At 36.1% G+C, this 25198-nt stretch overlaps 1 protein-coding gene and 1 long non-coding RNA gene across 2 annotated transcripts in view; one reads left to right on the plus strand and one right to left on the minus strand.

Moving 5' to 3' along the window:
• LOC101898175 (serine/threonine-protein kinase tousled-like 2) overlaps window positions 1-25198 on the plus strand; it is a 330300-nt gene that overhangs the window by 77712 nt on the left and 227390 nt on the right. The window lies entirely within an intron of this gene.
• LOC101899838 (uncharacterized) lies at window positions 18199-20233 on the minus strand. The gene is made up of 2 exons (XR_225462.4): window positions 19283-20233; window positions 18199-19222 (listed from the first exon to the last, which is right to left on the minus strand). It is a non-coding gene; the product is annotated as an uncharacterized LOC101899838 (long non-coding RNA).

Raw genomic sequence — 25198 nt, forward strand, 5'->3', positions numbered from 1 at the left:
AATTAGAAGGAAAAAAATGGCAATAACATTTGCGCCCCCACCACCACCACTGGCTGCCTGCTTTCCTAGTACTCTCCAAGAAATAAAAAACAACTTTTTACATTTTCTTCATTCCTATCCATTAGATTTTTTTGTCATCTGGTCTGGTTTACTGATGACGACGACTACGACGACGCCGATGATATTGTTGGTCGGTCGTTCGGTCGGTTGGAATGGATGGATGACTGAATGGTTGGTTGGTTGTTGCCTTTTTGTGATTCGGGTTTTGGTTGCCTCCAAAAAAGAAAATAGTGTAAGTGGTGCTGGTGCTGCTATCATTTCTGTGGGCCTGGTGGGTTCGCATGATTTACTGTACGGTTTAAGCAACATCGGCAAAACCGAATAGCATTTTTTCCACGTACGTGTACGGACGTGTTGGGTACGATTTTAGCTTTTTTTGTAAGCAACGAAATTTGAAGTGTCAACCTGCTGGGAAGTGAAGTGGTGCTTTGGTGGTAAACGCACAAGCGTGCGTGTACGTACATCCTATCTCTGTCTGACTCACTTGGAAGAGCTATCGGTGGCCCAGCATTTTGTCCTGAAGCCTTCTTAGTCATCAACAATGTTTTGGTAATAGGAGTGAAAATCTTTTAGTATGGTACTAAAGCTCTCAGCTGCCTTTGGTAACAAAATGGAAGTAAATAAAAATCCTGAACATGGAGGAAATTCCAATAAAGATACATACATATGTAAATATACGATCTACCACTTGGTCACTGGTTCTAAGGACTTAATTTTTAAGGAGTATCTAATGCAAAGCACAGGCTTATTCAGAGAATTTGTCCGTGTGCTAAATCGATTTTCGATAAAGTTTTGAATGTATGGGGCTCTACCTCTAACTGGCCACTGAGAACTGGAAACAGAAAATTACACTTGCTTTGGTTGGAATTTGGAGCAAAAACCTCCAAAATTCTGAAAAAACAGAGGCTACCGTAATATAAAGACAATATCTAGATATTGTCCGATATATTCAATATTCTATGGACGTCAATACGGGTCAATGCAGCATACGGGCCATGACATCGGAAAAAAAAAATATAGTACGGAATACTGCAGATTCTATGAAGATGAGGAAGAAACAGAGTGGCGCATTTGATTTGGTCTAGCCAATGTGGCTTAACCAAATAAAAATTTTTGGGGCGCACACGATTCAAGATCTCACTTCTTTCTCCGAGACTATCCTTAAAAAGATTTGTGAGATTTGTCCATGCCCAAAATATTGCTTTGGATAAAACCAACATCGAGAATTCTGATTCTATCTCAATCCTTGTATGTAACCCTCGCTTTAGCTAGGTTATGACCTTGGCTCCGATTTCTTCAAGAAATGAAATTTGGGAGGTTCAAATTCTTGCTAGATGAAATAAAGTAGCAGTCTCTATTCAGTATCTGCAGCCATCTTCTTATTTCGAACAGTAGCTGATTTTTTACGATTTCTGTCATTTAGTCTATCATTTCGTTTTGTAACTCCGTTTTTGTTTTTTTATCGGAATTAAATTCTATTTAGATACAGCCATACTCGTGCATCTGCCAGTCTGTCAGTGTAAATCATTCTAGCTTCCGAACCAAATGAAGGCGGTTGATAGAATTTTACTCAGACTCATTTTAGGACCGTAGAATTTTTATAACCTCAGTTGTATGGCTGGAGAGGGTATATATAATTTGATACAACCAAAAAGTGCCTGTTTCAGGACATTTTGAGTCGATCTAGCGATCGACCGTCCGTCCGTCTGGTTGGTGCGCACGATAACTCTCGAAGAGAGTATCTGATTTGGCCAAAACTTGGTACATCGTGATATTTTTGTCGAACTTAGATCGAGTTCGGAGATGGGCAATATCGGTCCATTCCTTCTGGTACCTTTCCCACAAAAGATCGAATTTTTCAAAAATATATATTTCCCGCACAGAAAGAGAAACGACAATCTGATTTTGCTCTATCTTTGCGAATCCTAATATTTTCAGTAGTGCTATGTCATGTGCGCAAATGGACAATATCGGTCCACTACTTTAAGTACCTCCCTAACCATGTCTGTCGGTGCGACGGGTGTACCCGATTTGGTTCAAACTTATTACATCGAATTATTTCCTTATTGTACCCTTTAATAAGCGATAACATAATTCTGTTCAGGGCGAAAACAGAGATGGATTTCGGATTCCAGGTAGCAAATCATAAAATGGCAGAAAAGTAGCCATTTTAAAGATCCAACCTGCTTGTGTCATGGGTTCTGTTCGAATAAAAGTCGTCAAAAAAACATCCCGAGATTCCACCTTTATTTTACATCCTACACCGCTCTGTGGTCAGAGTGTATGTCCTTGTGCATTTGTTTGCAACATAAAGCAGGAAACAAGTTAGACCCATGGTTCCTTTTGGTGATCTGTATAGAATTACACACGGTGTCGATTTATGCATGTCCGTCCGTCTGTCGGTCTGTCCATGTATTATATATGTATCTAAACAAAGTACAGGTCGCATTTATTGCCCGATCAAGTTGAAAACATTTGTTTGATCCAAGGACGAACCCTGTTGGAGATAATCAGTCAAAATTTAGATATAGCTCCGTAACATATCTTCGCCGGATTTACCTTTAATAGAGCCTAGAAACAAGTGTGTCAAATTTGGTGGAAATTGGTTCCTATATAACTATAGCTCCCATGTATATTCTTCATCCAATTAGTTAAATTTCTCCTCCACACCCCTAATATGCACTCCGTAACAACGATATTCGAAGAAATATATCAAATACATCTTAGAAATACGTTTGCTCAATTTTATCGAGATCGGTTCAGATTTGGATATTGCTCCCTTACAGGGTTAGATGAAAAAACTGCAACCAACTTCAGACTGCTTTAATTTCTAAGGCACTAGTCCGACAGCTGTTAAAATTATTCCAGTGACAGCTCATTGACATTTTGGTGAGAATTTTCCAGAAAAAAAGTTATTCGTGATGAAATTCAAGCGTGATATGGTGATTTCTTTATATTTGGCTGTCGATCACCTCAAGCAAGCGCTTCGCCGCGAATGTGCCAAATTACCGCAGAGCATCATTAGGGCAGTGTGTGACGGTTTCATTACCCGTTTGAAGGCCATAATTCGTGCCAAAGGTGACAAATTCGAACAAACCTAAACTTATTCTAAAAGTTTATGCTATTTCCGACATTTTTGCTTTCATTCAATAACATTAAAAAAATGTAAAAATGATGGCTTTTGACTTTGTTGCATTTTTTTATCTCACCCTTTATATCCAATATATATCCATCATTTGATGTATTTTACTAATAATTACCCTTTTTCTTTTCATTACAGGTAAGTCGAAACCGTTACATGCTATAATCATTGTTAAATAACAGGTAAATATTTCAATCAATTTATTCGAAATGTTACTATTAGAGCTATAAAGGTCAACCAGCCGGTGCACGTTTGGTTGGTTTTCGGAAAAAATATTTTCGAAAAATTAACGTTTGTTTTTCTTTCACAAAAATATTTTTAAGAAATCCACGTTTCACAAAAAAATATTTTTTAAAAATTTACAAAATAATTTTTTAAGTCTACATTTATTTGGCCTCACGGTTGGTTGGTATTTGGAAAGAATTAAATATTTAAAAAAAATCTTCGTTTGGTTATTGCTTTAAGAAAATATAGTCCTCGGAAATTTTTAATAAAAAATCCACGTTTACTTAAAAAATACACGTCTGCTTTATCCTAGGAAAAATTTTATTACAAAATCCACGTCTGCATTGTCTTGGGAATTATTTTATTAAAAAAAAAACAGGTCTGGGAAAAATTCTATTAAAAAATCCAGGTCTGCTTTATCTTGGGAAAAAATTTTATTAAAAAATCCACGGAAAATTTTTAATAAAAAATTCGCGTTTACTTCAAAAATCCACGTCTAGTTTGTCCTGGGAATAAATTTTATTAAAAAATCCACGTCTAGATTGTCCTGGGAAAAAATTATTCAAAAATCCACATTTAGTTTGCCTGAAAAAATTGTATTAAAAAATCCAAGTCTTGTTTGTCCTGGGAAGAAATTTATTAAAAAATCCAAGTCTTGTTTGTCCTGGGAAAAAATTATTAAAAAATCTACATCTACCTATCCTTGGAAAAATTTTATTAAAAAATCCACGTCTACTTTGTCCTGGGAATTTTTTTAAATCAACGTCTACTTTGTCCAGTGAAAAATTGTATTAAAAAACACGTCTACTTTGTCCTGGGAAAAATTTTATTAATATATCTACGTCCAGTTCGTCCTGGGAAGATATTTTTTAAAAAATCCATGTCTACTTTGTCCTGGGAAAAATTTTATTAAAAAATCAACGTCTAGTTTGTCCTGGGAAAAATTTTATTAAAAAATCAACGTCTAGTTTGTCTTGGGAATTTTTTTTTTAAAAATCCACGTCTATTTGTCCTGCGATTTTTTTAAAAATCCACGTTTGTTTGTCCTGGTATTTTTTTAAAAATCCACTTCTATTTGTCCTGGGAAATTTTTGATTAAAAAATCCACGTCTACTTTGTCCTGGGAAATTTTTTATTAAAAAATCAACGTCTACTTTGTCCAGTGAAAAATTTTATTAAAAAATCCACGTCTACTTTGTCCTAGGAAATTTTTTTATTAAAAAATCCACGTCTACTTTGTCCTGGGAAATTTTTTATTAAAAAATCAACGTCTACTTTGTCCAGTGAAAAATTTTATTAAAAAATCCACGTCTACTTTGTCCTGGGAAAATTTTTATTTAAAAAATCAACGTCTACTTTGTCCAGTGAAAAATTTTATTAAAAAACACGTCTACTTTGTCCTGGGAAAATTTTTATTAAAATATCTACGTCCAGTTCGTCCTGGGAAAATTTTTATTAAAATAACCACGTCCAGTTCGTCCTAGGAAGACATTTTTTAAAAAATCCACGTCAACTTTGTCCTTGGAAGAATTTTTTTAAAAAATCCATTTTATTTTTTTTTTTATTAATTTACGTCCAGTTTGTCCTGGGAATAATTTTTTTAAAAAATCCACGTTTAGTTTGTCCTGGGAATACATTTTATTATAAAAACCTATGTTTAGTTTGTCCTGGGAAGAAATTTATTAAAAAAATCCACGTCTACTTTGTCCTGGGAAAATTTTTATTAAAAAAATCCACGTCTACTTTGTTCTGGGAAGATTTTTATTAAAAAAAATCACGTCTACTTTGTCTTCCACGTCTGGTTTGTCCTGGAAGAAATGTTATTTATAAATCCAAGACTTGTTTGTCCTGGGAATACATTTTATTATAAAAACCTATATTTAGTTTGTCCTGGGAAGAAATTTATTATAAAACTCCACGTCTACTTTGTCCTGGGAAGAAATTTATTACAAAAATCCACGTCTACTTTGTCCTGGGAAAATTTTTATTAATAAAATCCACGTCTACTTTGTCTTCCACGTCTGGTTTGTCCAGGAAGAAATGTTATTTAAAAATCCAAGTCTTGTTTGTCCTGGAAAAAAATATAAAAAAATTCACGTCTAGTTTGTACTGGGAAAAAATTATTAAAAAATGTAGATCTAGTTTGGCTTGGGAAAATTGTACTAAAAAATCCAGAAAAATATTTTTAAAAATCCTGGAAAAATACATATGGAAAATCCATTAAAAAAAAATATTTCAAAAAATACATTTTTAGTTTTTTAATCCCGCATTTAGTTGGTACGGGTAAAAATATATTTAAAAAAATCTATGTTTGTCGGTACTTTTTTCTGTATAATACCTGCTAAAGCCTCGTTTTATAGAATATTTGCCAAATATCTTCCATCTAAAGAAAACTGAACTGAAGTTAATCTGTGGAAGGTCGACTCAAGGTCTTCCTCTCCGTGGAAGATCTCTTAGATCTTCTTCTCTCTATAGAAGGTCTTCTGTCTATGAAAAAAAAAACTGTTAAAGATCATCTATCTATACAATACCATTTGAGAATATATCTGCAAAAGAACAGTTCAAGGCCTTTTATTGAGATTTCTCGATATATGGGAGACCTGTTGAAACTCGTTACTGTAGAAAACATATTGAGTGTATAATTTTAATGAAAGTCTATTAATTTAATATCTGGAATTTAAGAATTCAAAGAAAATATTTTGATAAAAATTGAAAAAAACAGGTGTCATTTAGAAACGGTTCTTAAAATCTATTTTTTTATTAGCGGATGTTTGACCTTCAGAAAAAATACTTCAAAAAATGTTTACCATTGCTGGTCCTTGTGAAAAATATTTGAAAAATTCCACGTTTGTTAGCCCCTTAAAACATTTTACAAGTTCAATATTATCAGTCGGGTTGGCATCAGAAGAAGTGGGCCGACATATCCCATACTTACATAAAATATTTGGTTTAGATAAAAATGTAGATACTAAGTTTGAAAAGAATCGCTGATTGTTTTGTCGCATAAAAAATTGACCAAGTTATACCAGGAAAGCGGATTTTCTTCATTTACATAAAATCAGGTCTATATTTGAGAATTTGGTATTTTCTATAAGATTTCCATCAATATCAATTTTTTTAACTTAAACCAATGGAGCGATCGACAGACTATGTAGAATATCTTGCCTTCATTCGTTCGATTGTTCCAAAGCAATAAATATTTGCCTACTCCTTCCCCTGTCCCCTCCAACTACTTTCTTGCTCAATCGCTTGCAAGTGATCTATTTATTATCGATTTTCTATTGCATTCAAATCAAGTAGAAACAACAACAACAAACGTTTCTACATTCCAAGACCGTTCACTTACCTAATTTTAAATTCCGACCACATTTTCTCAAATCGAAACAACTGATCAGCCAACAACTCAACAACTTGTTCGCGTTCAGTCGTTCGTTTTATTTGCAAATTTCAAATTCCAAATTAAGATATTTCGCATAAGCTTCTGTTGCTGCTGCTCGCTCTCCTTACACACAGAATCAAATGCGCAACGCACTGGTCGGTTGGCCAGTTACAGGGTGGGCTAACGGGCAACGTCAGCGGTGAAGATAATTTCAACATTGCAAAATGTTCATGTAAAAAAAAAAGAAAAAGAAACAAAAACGAAATGCAGAAAAAATAATACAAATTAGGTAGACAGAAACAACTGTTAGGAGGGGTAGGTAGCGGAGAGTATACACACTTAGTGGATACATAGGTCTGACAACCGGACAATCGCTTCTTTGATCGCCTCTGCTTGACTTGGCCTGGCCAGCCAACCAGCCTAATGTTTAGCAAGCAAAAGCATAATTGCTGTTGAAACTTGTTTTTCTTCTGCAGAACGCAAGAGAAACGTAAATTGCAACGTTTATCAGAAAATATTCATTACTTGTAATTATGTTTGTAAGTCGCTCGCAAAAAAGAACCTACAGCAGCCGCAGCTGAAAAAATAATAATACACCTAGAGAAAACACAATTATCATGGCATAATAACGGAATAGGACACCAGTGTCTTTTGTAACAGTGAGAACTCGAATAGGGGACCCTCAACAATTTCTGGTTACATGGCAATTTTTTTTCTATAGAAAAAAAATTAAAATTCCTTGTTTTCGGAAAGTGTCCACTATAAACAAAAAGTGTCAAACCTGGCCTTCTGAGAAATCTTTCTTTGAATAACACTGTGCCTTGGCTATCACGAAACATTTTGGAGATATTCGAAGTTTGAAGAAAATATTGATATTGGATATATTGACCCTTTGTGGGGGTGGTACCAGAATTGATTTCCTCCAATTTCTTTTCTGACCTAAGGACCTATGAAAATGTTGACCTTTTATGGGAGTTTACAGAAGAAATTGAAAGATATTGTCAACTCCGAACTCGATTTAATTTTGATAATAATATTAGGATATTCCAAATCGGATACTCCATTCGAAGGTAATCGAATGGTAATCAAATAGAAAGATGTACGGACGGAAACGCTTGATGGACTCCAAATGTGACAAATCGGATTGCGTCCAAAGAAACCTAGAGTCAAAAACCATTGTGTCACAATGTAAGCGTATCAAATGATATACAAAAAATATAAAAAAAGTGCAAAAAAGTCAAATGCAATAATTTTTACATATTTTTTTAAATTTTATTGAATGCAAGCCAAAATGTCGGAAATAACATACAATTTTATAATAAGTTTAGATTTGTTCGAATTGGTCACCTTTGGCACGAATTATCGCCTTTAAACGGCCAATGAAATCGTCCACGCTGCCCGAATGTTGTTCTGCGGTATTTTGGCCCATTCCCGACGAAGAGTTTGCTTGAGGTGATCCACACTTTGGTACTTTTTAATACCAACCTTGCTTTCCAAAATACTCCAGACACAATAGTCCAACGGATTGTTATCCGGAGATTTTGTTGGCCATTGTGGGCGGGAAATGTAGCGAGGAACCTCATTTTGTAATCATTCGTGGATGGCGCGTGCTGAGTGCGATGGTCCTGAGTCCTGTTGGAATGTCCAAAGTCTAGAGAAATTCAGAAGATCTGGTGAGAGTCTGCTACGTAAAGAAGACTCGTAGAGCATCTTTCATCTGCGGGACACCTATATAGGGACTTCTATATATAATGCGGGCATGGAATACCTCTCAAAGGACTTCTATAAATATATACGACTTGTTGATAATCTTTTAACTGTTAATGTTATGTAATCTATAGAAGACCTTTTGATTGTCTTCCATTCAGGTCAAGGTTTTTCAAGGTAAGAAGATTCTTCCTACAGAAGACTCTTTGGTGGTCTATTATCAATAAAAGATCTGTTGAGGACCATTTTATAACCTCCACCATAGCATGATGAGTATATTTTATTTGTCATTACGCTTTTTCCTCTCCAATTCTCAATTACACTTGTGTTTGGTACATATACTTGATTATATTAGGGACGCCGAAGCAACACCTCATCAATCCAAGGATCATTGGTACTCCGGTATTTAAGTCTAAATGTTCCCTCTAGACCCGCTTACAGTTCGCCTCTACTTATTTAATACGCAACTACCCAGTATATCCACTGGGCTTCCCACAACCTGAAGAGGTATCCGATAGCAATCAACTACGCTCTGGGATCATATATAATTGTGCCTCCTGTTATTAGGTATTGTGATAATTTAATTTACATGTTTCGATAGAATTGTTTAAAATTTGGAGTTTGGTGTTCGCAATGGGTACCTCCTCCTATGACAAAAAAGTGACTTGACAGGACCACGTCTTTATATATCCCCTATACAAATGTACCTCCCTATGTTTGGTATTTTGTTGAATTTGTTATTGAATTTATAAAGAGTTCTTGGTCGATTTTAATTTGCATAAAAAGCGGCAACTCTGAGTCATCCCTTCTTATCCACTTTCTCTGCTATTGCTCTCTCATTCTGACTCTCTCTCTCTCTACAAAAACAACAAAGCATGCGATTTTGCAAAAAAAAAAAACTGGATTTTTCTTTCGCTCTCTCACTCTCTCTCACTCGGTGTTCAACATTTACTGTTGCTAAATGTTGCTGCTCTTTGTTGGCGGCTGTCACTGGGTTGTAGGAGTGACCTCCTTTGTTTACTGGGATCCTGTTAACGTTTTTAGACTGCAACGTCATTGCATCATGCTGATGATGATAAATATTATTTTTAAATTGTTTGTTGGTGTTGTTGTTCTTATTGTTATAAAAATAATAAAATATTACACTCGCCGTGGCCACCACCACACACTATTTGTTCGCATTTAATTCGAGTTAACGAGTACTTTTTTAAAGTTATTTACTTCGTTTAAATCCATTCAATCCAAGCAAGCAACAACAACAACAACAAAATCGCGACAGCAACAGCCCGCAAAAAAAGTGCTCTGCTATTTTTATTTGTTAATGTTATCATCATCATCGCCGTGCCGCCGTTTCCCTCTCTTCCTACTTCTCCCGTGGCTTATGGTGAATTGTTTTGACGGCGTCATGCCTGGTATTATCATAATACGACGTTTCTTCTCATGTACACATATTCTCACCCAGCAGAGTCGGGCATTGGGTTTCCTCCGATGCCTCGATGCTCCTTACTTTGCGTCGACTACAACAAGTCCAACAAACAAACTCGTTAATTTTCCTGGCAGTGGTGCAAAAAAAAGTAAGACGCAGAGCAAGCATACCGTTCATGTTTTTTTTTGCATTCTCTTTAACCCCACTTCAACGGTCTGTTTAGATTTGCTGTGTTGGCGCTCAGATTTCCTCTAGCAGCAGCTCTTGTTGTTTTTGTTGTTGCTGTCGTGTTTGAACCCAACCGAACGGCACCGAACCGAACAAATAAACAATAATGCCCCCAAGAGCAGTAGTTGTATTACAACGGCAATAAATCCCCTAATATCATCTGGCTTGGTTTGAGGGAGGGTATTATTATGGCATTTAAACAAAATCATACTCAATAAATTAATTCTTGTTGTCAGCTCGCTCTTTCGCCTTTCAAATGTAAATAAAGCGTACGACCACAGAGCGTGAGAGAGATAGAAACAGAGCTCTTCTACAGTGGTTCTCTGTTTATGTGGAGTGTGTGGTGTTAAACAACATTTGATACGTTTCGTTGGTTTTGCACACATTATTGGGCAGAAATATAGCACAAGTATAATAATATAAATATTAGAAGGCAGCAATGTTGCCGTATTGGTCACAAATCCAAAAGTCTTTATTTTAAAAAGTAATATTCTGATAAGTCGAAACTAAAATAAATTGGTCGATTACAGGGGGCTGCAGTGAATTTGAAAAAAGTTCAAAGATAGGTAAACCTACTTATTATTCGGTTTGTAAAAAATGTAAATGTCAGCATTTTAGTAGCTACAAACCATATGTATTTTGATCAGCACAAGACTCTATGTCGATTTGGCTAAGTCGGTCCGTCACATTCTCTGGCAGATAATTGGCTGTAGAGGTCCACGGCTAAGTTTATAAATTTATCTCCTGTATTTAAATGATTTGTATCACATTTTCCTCCGAAATTGTATCAAATTTGATATTTGGAGTTTGTAATGGATACTGCCTACATTAACAGAATAAATGCTTATACAGGTCCACGTCTTCGTATAGCCCCCATATAGCGGTTTTTATTTAAACGGTACCTTTTCTACGAACATTTTTAACAATTATCAAGTTCCTTCTAAATGCTGGTGGGTATTAAAAGTTCGTCCCGACTTTTTTACTTTGTCTACTATTACATAATAAATGGGACCTTGAAATGCATAAAAATTATCAGTAAATCCATCGACAAATCATTATGACGGATAAGGTCTACACCGCCTTGGCTACATTTAACAGGCATCTGAATCTCAGAAACACAAGATCAGTAGTATCACTACCCTTTTTGTTTCGAAAATGAGCTTAGATCAATAGTAACAATGAAGAGATGGAGCATTCGAGAGATTAATATTTTTTTCTTGTAAACTCTTGAATGTAGTTTTGAAAATGTTATTTTAGTACCGAAATACTCGTGTTAGCCATAGATCAGGTATGAAACTTGTCAAGATCGATCTACTCCTATTTGTACATCCATCAAAAATTGTCAGCTTGTAATAAAAAGCTAAATTTTTCACTGATTTTCTTCAAACTCGCCTTCGCTCTTCTCAATAATTTTGGTAATCGTAAATTCTGCTTAAGGATATTGCGATCCTCCTTTTGGTACCTCAATATATGTTCAAAATTAAAAAAAAATCTGATACAATGATTATCTCATACAATATAAATAAGCAACAATTAATTAAAAAAAACTAAGTTCGCCCTGTCCGCAATTATAATGCCCTCCACCATTCGGAAGGAACTTGAAAATTTTCAACAAATTCCGAAAAATACCTCTTAAATGATAACCTAATATGGGGGCTATAAGAAGACGAGGACCTGAATATGTAATTTTGTTATAGGCTGTAGTACCCATTAAGATCTTCAAATACGAAAATTAAAACAAATCCGGTGAATAATGTCGCTAATACCATAAAAATAATAAAATGTGGATTATACGAAAACGTGATCTTGTAATACTAAATTCGAATAAAAAAAAATCATTTAAATACCGAATATCGGGAGATACCGTTATATGGGGGTTATGCGACCTGAAACTGCCAAAATTTTAGCCTTCTATCTCAATTTATTCGAACTATAGCTCTTATTACAACAGACAGACGGACAAACAGAATCTAAATCGCTAACCCTAGACACAAAATTTAATAAATTCCGTAGCCAATGTATTCGAATGCTTTAAATAGGGTTGTACTAAAATCTGAACCACTCTCGAAATATTTCATACTAAGTTGATGTTCCCAATTTAATTCAAAACAAATATAATCGCGGACCCTTGAATTGGAGCTTTGCAAAAACGTGATGAAATTTGTATGTATTTGGCGCATTCATCAGAAAAATAAATCTATAGAAAGTTTATGGTGAAATCTGATCAAAAATTTAAAATAGCATAAGTCGGGTCCCATTTCCTTTTTTTATAAAGATTTGTCGCACAAAATATCTTCAAAATACCTATAATTGGGTGAAACTTTTTAATGGGGCTATACCGAAAGATTTCAAACAATTTTTACATAGATGAGAACCCTAAATGCCAACTTATTATTCAAAACTCCATAAAACAGGTGAAACCCGATAGATTCCATTTTCGATCCCATAAAACAGCCAGACAAAATATGCGATTATGGGCAACATTTTGTAATTTTTTATACACACACGTTCACACAGTAATATTGGACCTTTGGTATAATTTTCCCTGATATTGTAATGACAGGTTTACCCCGGCGGCAAGGATTCGTTTCGGAAATGTATTGATTTTAATAGCGAAAGGCAAAGGAGTTTTATTTCTAGGAGAATCGCCAAATACTACTAAAATAAAGGAGATTCCATTGCCAAAATCGTCAAATGGTACAGAAATTTGAACATCTCTGACTCGAGACCTATATAAATGCGTACCGGTGGGAAGAAAACTTGTTTTTTAATCGTCTACAGACCTGCATAAATACTCGAATCCTTCCAAAGGCTTTCACTGAGTGTCCAGGATAAATTTCTACTGCGAAAAAGCTTAACAAACACCCAAGCAATGATCTACCAGGATATGAACTTCTAGGCTGAAGAGACCTTAGTAAGGGTACACAAGAATAATTCTTAAAAAGACCTTAAAAGTTTTCAACAGGAATACTAGTGCAAGAACCTCATGTAATTATTTGAGCAGGGGTATGAAAGGATTATGAGGATATACAAAATATTTCAAAGAAAAGGTATTCCCTCTGTCGATCTGGCTAAATGTGTTTATGTGCGACGATAACCCTCCTGACAGACCAAAAAAGTTCAACAAAATATTCCATTGTGGTATTCACGTTTTGCAAAGGTTTCGATTTTATGCGCAGACCTAAATTAACAGCGTGATTTTAGTCGTTGAAAAATATCATGCTATTTATTTCGCCACCACTGTTTGTGTTGTCATTTCGCTGAATGTGAATGGCGTTTCACGATGTTAATGATTTTGAGATATGAATCGGGTTATTAATTTAAAATATTTTGCGGTTTGTTGGTTTTTGATTGTTCGCACTTGTGAAACGACGTAATTAAATTCAAATAAATTCTAGCATAAAATATGTGATAAATATGGGATTAATTTTTCTAATACAAATTATAAATGTTAATGGAATTCCGAGGTAATGGAATTGTAGGTGGAGTATTTATTTTTAAATTTAATAAAAATATGATAGATAATTAGACTGGAACAGGCATTTGTTCTACATGACTCCTTTATTTTATTGTCTTATTGCTCGGGTCCTCTAACCCTTTCATATCATAACTATTTTATTTTTCTCATTTTACTTTGTTCCGAACATTTGATGTCTGTTTCTTTATTTCTTATATTTTTTATTCCTTCTATTCCTATTCCTTCAAATATTCCTCATCTCTTCTATTAAGCTATCAACGATGGCAACCACTCATTTCTCTCTTTTCTTTATTAGGCCAATTATTTTTTTTTTTGTTGTTATCGACATTTGTTTTTCGTTCGTTTATTCCGATTGTTTATGTATTTATGTGTGTTGTATTGTTGTGGTTGGTACTCAACATACAGACGCAACAACAACATCAAGAATAATAATTGTTGAATAGCAAAATTAAAAAGAACGAACCGAACCGAACCATGCGGCCATTGCAGTCCCCATGTTCATCATCGGCCTTTTGTTTTCTTTGCGCCTGTTAGCTGACATTCGCATTGTACAACAAAAATGCTTAGCATTTCAATGCTGACTGGCCTGGCTGGCTTGTTGTGTTGTTTCTCGTTTCTTTCCAATTTATTTGACCAACCAAAACAAAACAACAACACCTCTAAGAATGAGATAGGAATAAGAACACAAACAACAAGAACAATGTCGAGTAGAAACAAACCAACTGTTATTTCTTTGGCACAGTGGGATGAAAGTGAAAATTTAATGTGCATGTCGATCTAATTCTGAATATTCGCCAGGCTAGGATGAAAAAAAATTTGATATGAAATGGAGAGAAATAATTTGTGATTTTGACAATTCTATGGTACAACAAGGAGGTAGAAAAGCTCAGTAAAACGATTTAAATACACCCCCAAGGCTATGCTTGCTTTCTGCCGGAATTATTCAAAATAAAATGTAACAAGTTGTATTAATCTATTTTTCTATTTTTGTCTCATTTTTAAATTAAATAAAAAAACCAAAAGGTGAATGAAATTCTTGGATCTTCTTTCGAAAATATGGACCGTTAAATTTTTCAATTCCATTCAATTATTTTTGTACCCTCCACCATAGTATGGAAGGTATATTAAGTTTGTCATTCCGTTTCTTACACCATGAAATATACATTTTAGACCAAAAGCGAACGAAGTGAAGTAAGTTGATAAAAAGTTAGTCAGATGTGTGTATGTTCTGCTGAACTTTTGATATTGAAAATGGGCTATAAAGGTCTACATTTTGGTAGAGCCCCATATAAATATACACACAGTTTTAGATTTTTTTTTGGCTGCTTCAGTCACAATTTTAAACAAAATTTGCTGTAAATTGGCAAGATACATCTTAGCCTAAAACTGTCAAGTTTCGATTTAGTCCTCATATAACAGTATCTCCAGATATTCGGTATCTTGATGATTTGTGTCGCACTTTTCACCGGAATTGTTTCAAAGTTCGTATTTGAAATTCGTAATGGGTACTACAACCTATGACAAAAAATTTCGTGTATAGGTCCGCGTCTTCGTAAAACCCCCATATATCGTTATATCCCCAATATTCTATATTTTGATGGTTTTAGCTACATTTTTCACCGGAATGCTTTAAAATTTCGTATTTGAAGTTCGTAATGGTTACTAATACGCCTTCTTATAGCCCACATATAACGGTAACTACCTTGCGTGTACAGGTCCGCCTCTTCGTATAACCCCCATATATCGTTATATCCCCTTTATTCTATATTTTGATGGTTTTACCTACATTTTTCACCGAAATCCTTTAAAATTTCGTATTTGAAGTTCGTAATGGTTACTAATACGTCTTTGTATAGCCCACATATAACGGTAACTACCTGTATTCGGTATTTTGATGATATTAGCGACATTATTATCGTAATTGTTTCAAATTACGTATTTGAAGTTCGGAATCGGTAGTACAGTCTATGACAAAAAAAATCGAAACTGCAGTTTTCGTCCTCGTATAGCGGTAACGGGTTTCATTTAAGCGGTATTTTTCGAAGTTTTTTTATTTTTTAAAGTTCCTTTCAAATTACGGAAGATATTAAAGGTTCGGCCCGGCCGAACTAAGCTGTTTTTTATATTTTTTTCTTCTAGATTCGTACGCAAATTTGACTTTGTAAGCAAGAAGCGCACCTTTCTTTAGAAAAAAAAAAAAAAACAAATCGTTCTTTCAACATCCCTCAACATTAGATATTTTATTATTCGTGTTTTAATTTTTCTTGAACATTTGTAATTTTGCATTTGAAAATGTCATAACTTATGTTTCCATAAATTCTCCCATTTGTTATGAAATTTGAATTAGAAACAGTAGAATTTGGGAGAAGACGGAAGATGATCCTTAAAGTACAGAATATTGGGAAACTTATTAAAAAAAATTGAAATATCCCTATATTTAAAAACATCTTCATAGTGGATTTTCCATTGTATTCAATTACGAATTTTTCGTGTAATAGTTTTTATTTTTACTTTTTGATTACTAACAAACATTTTTTCTTCATTTTAGGTAAGTTTACTATTGTGACATAGCTGTAAGTATATTTTTGAATTGTCTTTATTTCAAATATTGCAAATCAAGCCGGGCATTACAGAAAGAATTCACGTTAGATTCAACTATATTGAAAAAAATATATTGCAAATATATGTATTGTGCCGTATCTACATATAAATGTTTAAAAATATCAACTTACACCATCACTTACAATGTCAACTTACACCTTCGCTTAATAATACAAGTTGGAAAACGAAAAAAAATCAAATATCGTTATATAGAGTAATGGTTTCATATCAGGATTAGCAGGGAGGATACTTTACTTTTGCCAAATTACATTTTTTTTTTTTTTTTTTGAAATTTAATATTTAATATTTGTGTATATAGAGGGAGGCTATGCTGAATTGGAAAACATGATAAACTTTTGCGAAGAGAGTTTCTACTTAGCGAGAATCCAACGCATCAATGCAGTAAATTTAGTAGTGAACTGTGATTAAAAATAACAGAATACCAAAAATCAAGACACATCGTTTAAACGTGATCCGATACCAATATGCCTTACCATTCAAAGGTCTACATCAAACTGTGGGCTCTTTGATAAATTTAAGACACTTTGCCAACTTATTGTTGCAAGACGAAAAATTATTCACATTTTTTAAATAAAATAGCATCTAAATAAAATAATTAAGGGTATTCCAACTCGAACTAAGTTTTAAAATTTTATTTATTTATTATTAAAAAAAATGTGAAACTTAATAATATCCAGAATGAGGTTATGTAGGGGAAAAGGTATCGTGCAGATGGCCGTCGCTGGCACACACGCTATATATTTATGAAATTTCCAATGACCGTTTGGCATAAATGCTGCGGTATTCCATTAATGTGACGTCCAATTTTCTCTTTCAAGACTCGAAAAACCAGAGAAAAAAATTTCAACGTGTTAAATCGCACGATCAAGGCGTGAGGATGCATTTGCTTCTCGTGAATCACTCCAGGATTTTCCCAACCTCAAATGCGACCTTTTTCACCATGGAATTCAGTGGTTTCAATTTTTTTCGAATTCGAAAGAAAAACAAGTTTCCGACTCTGATATCGAATTTGGAACGAACCCGCAATAAACTGTGTGAGATTGCCCAAGATTCTGAAAGTTTCTTCGGAAAAAAAATCTGAAAGAATGTAAGAGTTTCGGGGCGAATTCGTATAGGATTCGCAAAGAAAAGAGGAAACTTCGGAGAATTATAGGATGTTTGATATGAAATTCGCAAAATTTTCGGATGTTTGATACAAAATCCGAAAAAAGAATTCTGAATTTATTCTACAGTTTCATCCAAAAATCGGCAAAAATTCGAATAATTAATTCATTCGAAAATTATAGGATGTTTGATACGAAATTTATTGTCGTACACACTATCATATGTGTTGGCCAACATATCAATAAGTTCTCACATGTGGGTTTTATGGCGACTGGAAAATAGGTAAATTTAGAATATTGATTTTAAATGATGTTTAAACTTATACCGCTCCCTCAAGCGCAACAATAGTATTTTGTGCAATGCATCCATATTACATCATTGACTTCTTCGTAAAAAATAAGCTTAATTTTTTTCGATTTTTTCCGTGGTATATTTTTTATCCGGATTTTGCGTATATTTCTCTGAGAGACCCTTAAAACAAGTGGTACTAGTGGAACCCAGAATTCTTGTAAAACTTCCAAAAAGACAATTATAGTTAGAACTCAAACTCTTCCAAAATTGTATCATGTGTGTGAATTAATATCGTTCCTGAATTCAGAGATATAATTTTTTGAAACCGTACAACCCTATTCTGTAAATTTCATTGAAACCTGTTTTTGAGAGGAAAAAATCTCTAAAACAATCGGAGAGTTTTTACTAATCTCGAAGTTTTCATAAAATCTCGATATTTTTCAAATATAACCCACGGTGCGATAAGGTGCTCATTGTTTGCATGCGTTTCATCCACACATTGACCTCCCTCCCCCCTAAACAAATAAAACAAACCATGCCACTTAAACACATTTGCTATATTTTCCCTCACGATTCATCGTTTCTCGTCGAAAAACGAAATGTGTTGTCTATCGCTTCGTTCGTTTTGTCTCTCTTCTATCTCACGTGTATACACCACCAGTGTATACGGAACCAAATCGGTTTGCTTGCCAGTTTTTGCAGCTTGCTATTATCTCATATGGCAATTCTGGTCGCCTAGTACATTGGCGGTTACACGTTGTCGTCAGGTTGATGGCGCAACCAAGAAACGAAATGAGAATGACTGTTGCTTGTGCTGAAACGTGGAAGCACCGCAACCAACGTTACACACAAGTCAGCTGGTTGGTTGGTTGGTTGGTTCGACAACGTGTGATGACGGCGGCAAACAATAATAAAAATTGTGGCGGTCGGTCGATGATGGCGTGCGTTCTCGATGTAAACAAACTAATAACGGCGGGCCCAACAAATGAATGATGCGGCGCCCAAAAGAAAAAGCGAGCAAACCCGAAGTAAAAATAATGATATCTGAATAGAAGAACACGACGAACAATGTTGATGAGTAGTGGCGGCGACGGCGACCCTCAACTCATGCATATCGCACATGTTGGGTGAGCGAAAGAGCACACCCATTACGGCAAATATAGTCTCGTGCTCTCTCTCGCTTTCTGTCTTTCTTATTGACATTTCAAGAGTAAACGAGTGTGTGTTGTTGTTTGCTTGCCTGTATGCATGCCTCTGTGTTGGTTGGTTGCTTGTGTTATTGACCGAGTGCGCCTCTTTTGTTTTGCGTTGCTGATAAGTTTCGTTCGTTGATTCGTGCCTGCTTTGTTTTGTTGGGGGCTATTTTTCTGCGGAGATAACACCTACTATTAATGCTGTTTGCCTAATTTTTCCCTCGAATATCGAATCTCGATTTCGATGAGATTTTAACGACGACGAGCCAGACAGATGCCGCCGTCAAAGCTATTTGTTTTGCACCATCAACATATTTTGTTGCCACCACCACCATCATCATCCTCCTCCTCCTTGGCGAGCGCATTTCTGTGTAGTATTATTATCGTACATTATTTATTTAATTTGTTTACGTTTATTTTTATTTACTTGTCTTGTTGTCACGAATCAACGGAAGGGGGTGTTTTCTTAATTCCCCACACGATACGATTAATAAGCAAGAAATCAACCAAGAAGCAGGGGCAGCAGGCAATGAACAAACGAATGATGCGCAACCAACCAACCAGCCAGCCAAACAACAGTTTTTGTTTGTCATGGCCGTTAATTGTAGCTGTGGTCGCCGCCGTCTCTGAATGGATGATGGCTCTCTTCCAAACCAACCAGCCAACGCCGTCATAGTTTTATTATGGCCTTACATTTTTGCATTGTTTTGCAAAAATGCCGACGTAGTATCAAGTTATTTTTCTCCACTACTGAACAGACACTGTCTGGCCGGCCGGTCGATTCGCTATTTTTCCTGTCGCTGACGCTGTCGTCGTCATCATCATCACCAACACCACCACCATGACTCGACTCGATTAACAACAACCCGAGTTGAGTTGGTTAGTCTATAAATTTTAATTTGTTTTGTATAGCTGCCGCCGCCGACAAGTTGGCTGACTTCTGGTATGCATGCCAACGCACGACTGACTGACTGATTCAGAAAATATTTTTCAAAAGTTAAGGTCTTTTTCGCTAAATTGGCTGGCTGGCTGGCTGACTGAGTGATCCCGATCGGTGGGTTGGTTGGTTGGTTGTTGCTTGACTGAACATGTGTCTGGCGCGCTCGCACAAACACAAAACCATTTCATTCGTTTCAACTTCGTCGCGTACATCGGCACACATTTTTCGTATGCATTTCGTGTTGAGGTTGTTTGGCGCAATAAAAATCAACGCCATAAATTTTAAATGCTCTGCAAAAATTAAGTGACTGACTTTTGTGTGAATAGCGAGATGGACGGCTGGCTGGTATGTGTCTGCTGGTTCTGCTTCTGTTTGTGTGATTCTCGTTTATTGTCGCTCGTTAGTACGTTTTGGCTACAGAGGTTGGTGTGATAATTATTGGGAATTAGAATTTTCAAATCGCACAACGATTTTGCGAAAACCTGCCGTTATTTGAGGGACAGACAATTATACCATCAGACATACGGTTCAAAGGGAATGTAACATAGACTTTATAACATAGGTCTCTTTGGACGAAATCAAGAAATTTGGAATCAAGGTATTTAGTCCGTAGATGGTCCATTCTAAACCGCTGTCGATTGGTAAAAACCTGGGGTCTGGCGATGACATGCATGGCAAAGGTAAAGCTCTCTTGTAACTTATTTAACCAAAGATATCCTCAGTAAACATCGTAAACAAGGACCTTATAATAGGTAACGACAGGCTTTGAACGGGCATCAGTCAGTGGAATTCAGCAGGGTTTTTTCAGCAATTAGGATGGACCCAGCAAGAATGAGTTGAAATGAGTCGAAAGTCATTCAGCGGCAAGTTTGGTCGCCACTTTCAGCGAGTACTATTCAATTATGGCCGGCCAACGATACTACCAATTTGAGCACGCAGAAGAGTTTTACTATTACATTAAGAAAATACTGAACAAATGGTAATATCATTTCCCATACTGGGATCACTGTGTTGCGTCTCTCAAAAAGCTCAAGTTTAGGCCAAAGTGGAGCGTTAAGAAGATACTCCTTCGCAGTACCATGAAATTCCCATAAATACAACATTTTTTGATATAGACCTCATTTCTTGTAGAATTATAGGTTGTTTTTCATGGGATATGACAGTCTAAAGTGACGTAGGTTAGCTCCAGAACAACACTTCCAAGTCGTGGATATTTATTTTCTAAATAGTGTTTTATTAAAAGTGTTTTTGAAGCACACATTGTGAATTTTATGGTGCTCATAATCGTCCGTCCGAGACTAAAATAAAGAACATAATTATGAAATTTCGGTCTATATTCACTCTTTTTGTATGCCAAGCCACCGAAAAGAAAGAGAAAATATTGCTGCCATTTAATCAGACAAGGATCATCTTTTTTTGCCGTATTTAGAGCAAATTCGCTCTCCTTTCAAGAATTCCCAATGCATCCGGATAAATGTACTGTTTGGGGCGGTCTATAGGGCGGTTGAATCATCGGTCCTTATTTCTTTAAAACTTAGGAAGGATGACACGTTACCGTTAATCAATGAATTTTTGTTGCCAAATCTTCAATGTAAACGAAATGTGATTTCAACAGGATGGTGTCATTTGCCATACTGCCGGCGATACTATGGACTTATTGAAAGAAAATGTCAACGACATTACTTCGAGAAATTAATCGGTTAATTGGCCTCCATGTTCGTGTGATTTGACGCCACTAGATTATTTTTTGTGTGGGGATACGTGAAGTCATTGGTTTACGCTTTCGAAATAAATATCCAACGTGTCATTGCTGAAATGCGTCCTCAATCGCTTGAAAAATTGTACCCTCAGAATGAACTTTGTGGAAAATAGTCGTGGTGGCCATATACCCAAAATTATATTTATATGTTAAATGGCAAGAAAATATCTATCACTCCATTATTTGTCATGTGTTTTGCTTAAATTTCAAATTAGCAAACTCTTAGAATAACACCCTTTAGAAGGCATTTAAGCTCGGGTTCCATTAGTCAACTAGAGTCTGTCTGGTATTAATGTTGCAGACATGGCAGTTCCCGTTATACTACTTTATTCCATTTTCTACTGGATGTGTAAAATAAGAATTAAGTCCAATCTCCCTCTTCGATTGTCAACTATATTTTTTATTCGGCGATGAGAAACGAAAACTAACTATGCTATTTCAAATTTTTTTTCGGCTCGAAGGCCCAATGTACGAGAGAATAGAGTCCAATCTGCCTCTTCGATTGTCAACTCTATTCTTTATTCGGTTATGAGAAAAGAAAACCGACCGGATGGTTTTGGCTATTGATTCAATTCTGGGTTATATTAAAAAAATATGTTTCTTAAGAGCTACAAAAACTATTCTCACTTAACCTAATCGCAGCCACACAATTATTCTTATCTATTCTAATATTGAATGGAGAACATTCAAGTGGTCTTGTGCATCTACTGAGCGCATCGATATCTGTGCGTGTGGGTCATAACCTTTATTATCTCACATATTATTGTATGCGAATTGTTCACATGTGATCGTTCTGCAGTCGGAATGAAGTATTTATTTCGAAGTTATTGCTATTAAGCATATGTGAATGAAACACCAAATCTCAACCAGGCTCCGCATTTTTTATTTTTGGGTTTTACCTTGTTTAGGCGCAATGCCCTTTTCATTTTGGTCATGGTGTTTTCATATTAAATTTTCTATCTAGAAATACCCTCAGATGTTTGCCCTTCCAAAAGATAAAAAAACTGGTTCAAAAATGTAGACAACTTTTTTTACCTAGGTTAAAATTTAGACCTCTGGGCTCAAATCCCTCATATTTTAAGATACCACCAATAAGTTTTCTGAATTGCAGATTTTATCAACATAAATATTCAAATCTAAATATGGTAAAAATATCCTCAAATATCTTCCTTTGAAATCCACTTTCTTTATTTTTTTTGAATTCTTTAATTTTCCCCAACTTTCTAGACCATCCTCCATATCATTTCATTCATACAGCTGTTTACGGTCTGAAGAACAACATGTTGTGTAAAATCAACCACTAAGAGTCGTGTGAAAAACTCGTTCTCTCGTTTCGGTATGTAGCGCCTGTCACATTGTTCGTTCATTCGCCTACTCATCTGTGCTGAGAGCCTGAACTGTTGTCACCGTCGACGTTGCTAAATAGTTGGCGTTTTATTTGCCAGATTTCACAACGACAAGAACAACAAAATGGTGGTGGTAATAAACCGAAAGCGACCGAGATAGCAATCATTTAATGTGTTGTTGTGTCCCGCACACGGTGGTTGTTGGTGTTGCTAATCCTTTTCTGTTTCGTTTTACCTCCTCCAGTGTAAGTAAACAAATAACAACAATAGAGGAGAAACGAACCAGCAATGAGACAGACAGACGGACGATGGAATGTATCGAGACGGGTATTTTGTCGCATAGAGTTGCATGTGGCAGCAACAGTCAAGTCACAGTCTTCGGTGTCGCCATCACATCATTGACCGTAACGACGGCGTAAAGGTTAGTTGTGCTGTGAATCCACCACCACCACCGCCATCGTCATCATATTGTAACAGGTTCTTCCCCACCTTGAATCCAACAAATAGAACATCCAAAATGCTTTATTTTTTTCCTGGCAACAACACAATGACCGAAGAAAATCGTAGTCCATTAACATCTCGTCAACATCTTTGTTCGTTCGGTGGTATTTATTCCCATTCAGCAGTGCAAAATGTGCTGCGCAGAAATTCAACGAATTTTCATGCGAGCACACACTAGTAACGAGTTAATCGCAGGCCACAGCAACAACATATCCTCCCCCTCCTCTAAAACTTTTTGCAAAATTGAACTGACATTAATGCCTTGTCGCCGACAAAAATACCGTGTAGCTCCCCCCACTCTCTCACAACAAAAATAAATTTGTCTGTCCAAGTAACAGAAATCATTTTATTTGCTGCAAATTCGTTAGATATCAAGCGAATGAAAGCAACAAACAAATCGAACCACAATCGCCGTCATACAAAACACCAGTCGCCTTCAAACGCCTTTTTTCGATAATCCATAAACCCACCTCCATCCTCATTCATCCATACCAATCACGCCATGCCAACCACTTTGTTCGATCCTTCGCTCGCCTCAAGCTCAGTTACTATATTTTGCCGGCAACCAACCCAGCACTCAGAGTCAGTCATTCAGCCAACAAACAGCAACGAACTCTGCTGACTCGTTTGGATGAAAAATCTTGCCCCAAGTCAAGTACACAATTCACTGCCGTTTATTCACAACACGCTCTCGACTATGGTGTCTTTTCGGTACTTGAAGCGTGTGAATAAATTTTTTGCTTCCAACCAACCAAACGACCAACAGCCATCACGCCAATACTTCACCACAAAGCAAATTTGTGTTGTGCTTGCCGGTTTTCATTATAATCCGCAAAAATTCTCATATTATGACGCGTGTTTGTGCATGCCTTTGCCGGTTTTTACCCACACAGCCAACACCACAACCACCACCGCCGCCGCCCCTTCATTGTGAACAGACAAGTCGAGCAGTCTGTCGGCCAGCCAGCCTGCCAACCAACCATCCATTCAGCCGGTCACCAGCACAACATGCCGTGCCGTTGCTAAATGAATCAGTGATAAAAGCAAAACACATGATTAGCCTACTAAGAAAATCAAACAGCCAACAAGCGAATTATAAAGTGTTTGCTGCCCTGAGTCGTACTGCGACGCATCGGCTGCGGCGTCGTCGTCGTCATCATCGTAACAGTCACACAGCCCAGTGCCAACCTCAACAATTTAACGAAAGCCCAGAAAACTCATTCATGGCAATGTAAACAATGTCATGTTGCTACAACTACTACAACGGCGACGGCTACTACTATTCAGTGAGATTTCTCTTTCTCTCACTTTTATTCTCAATGAATTAAAGTGCTCTTGCTCTCTGTCTCTTACCCACACACACAGCTTGCCTTTGGGGATGTGTTGGCTTTCGTGGTCTCTGTTGCTCTGTTTATTTTGGTAAAAGCTTATTGTTGTTGTTGTCGTTGTTGTATCGTCGTCGTGTGGTGCTCTGTACAACAAGTTCCTTACACTCACTCTCGAGGTCGTCTGTCGTACCGTACGAGTGAGTAAGTAACATCGTTGATGGTGTGTTTGTTATTGTTGTTGTTTTGCCGTGCATGCATGCATTTGTTTCGTTTCTTCGCACATTGAAATCCCGCAAAATGTGACTTCTCATTCTTTTTTGTATACGGCGCTCAGAGTCGATTGGTTTCGGCTTTTTAAAAAATGTTTTGTTGTCTCACAACGTTCGTCAACTGTTCAGAGCAGCAAGGTTTTTGTTGTGTGTGTGTGTACGAATGTGTCTTCTTGTATATTTTTGTTTTTATATTTTTT

This window comes from Musca domestica, unplaced genomic scaffold (genome assembly GCF_030504385.1).
Source record: "Musca domestica strain aabys unplaced genomic scaffold, Musca_domestica.polishedcontigs.V.1.1 69, whole genome shotgun sequence".
Classification (NCBI taxonomy): Eukaryota; Metazoa; Arthropoda; class Insecta; order Diptera; family Muscidae; genus Musca; species Musca domestica.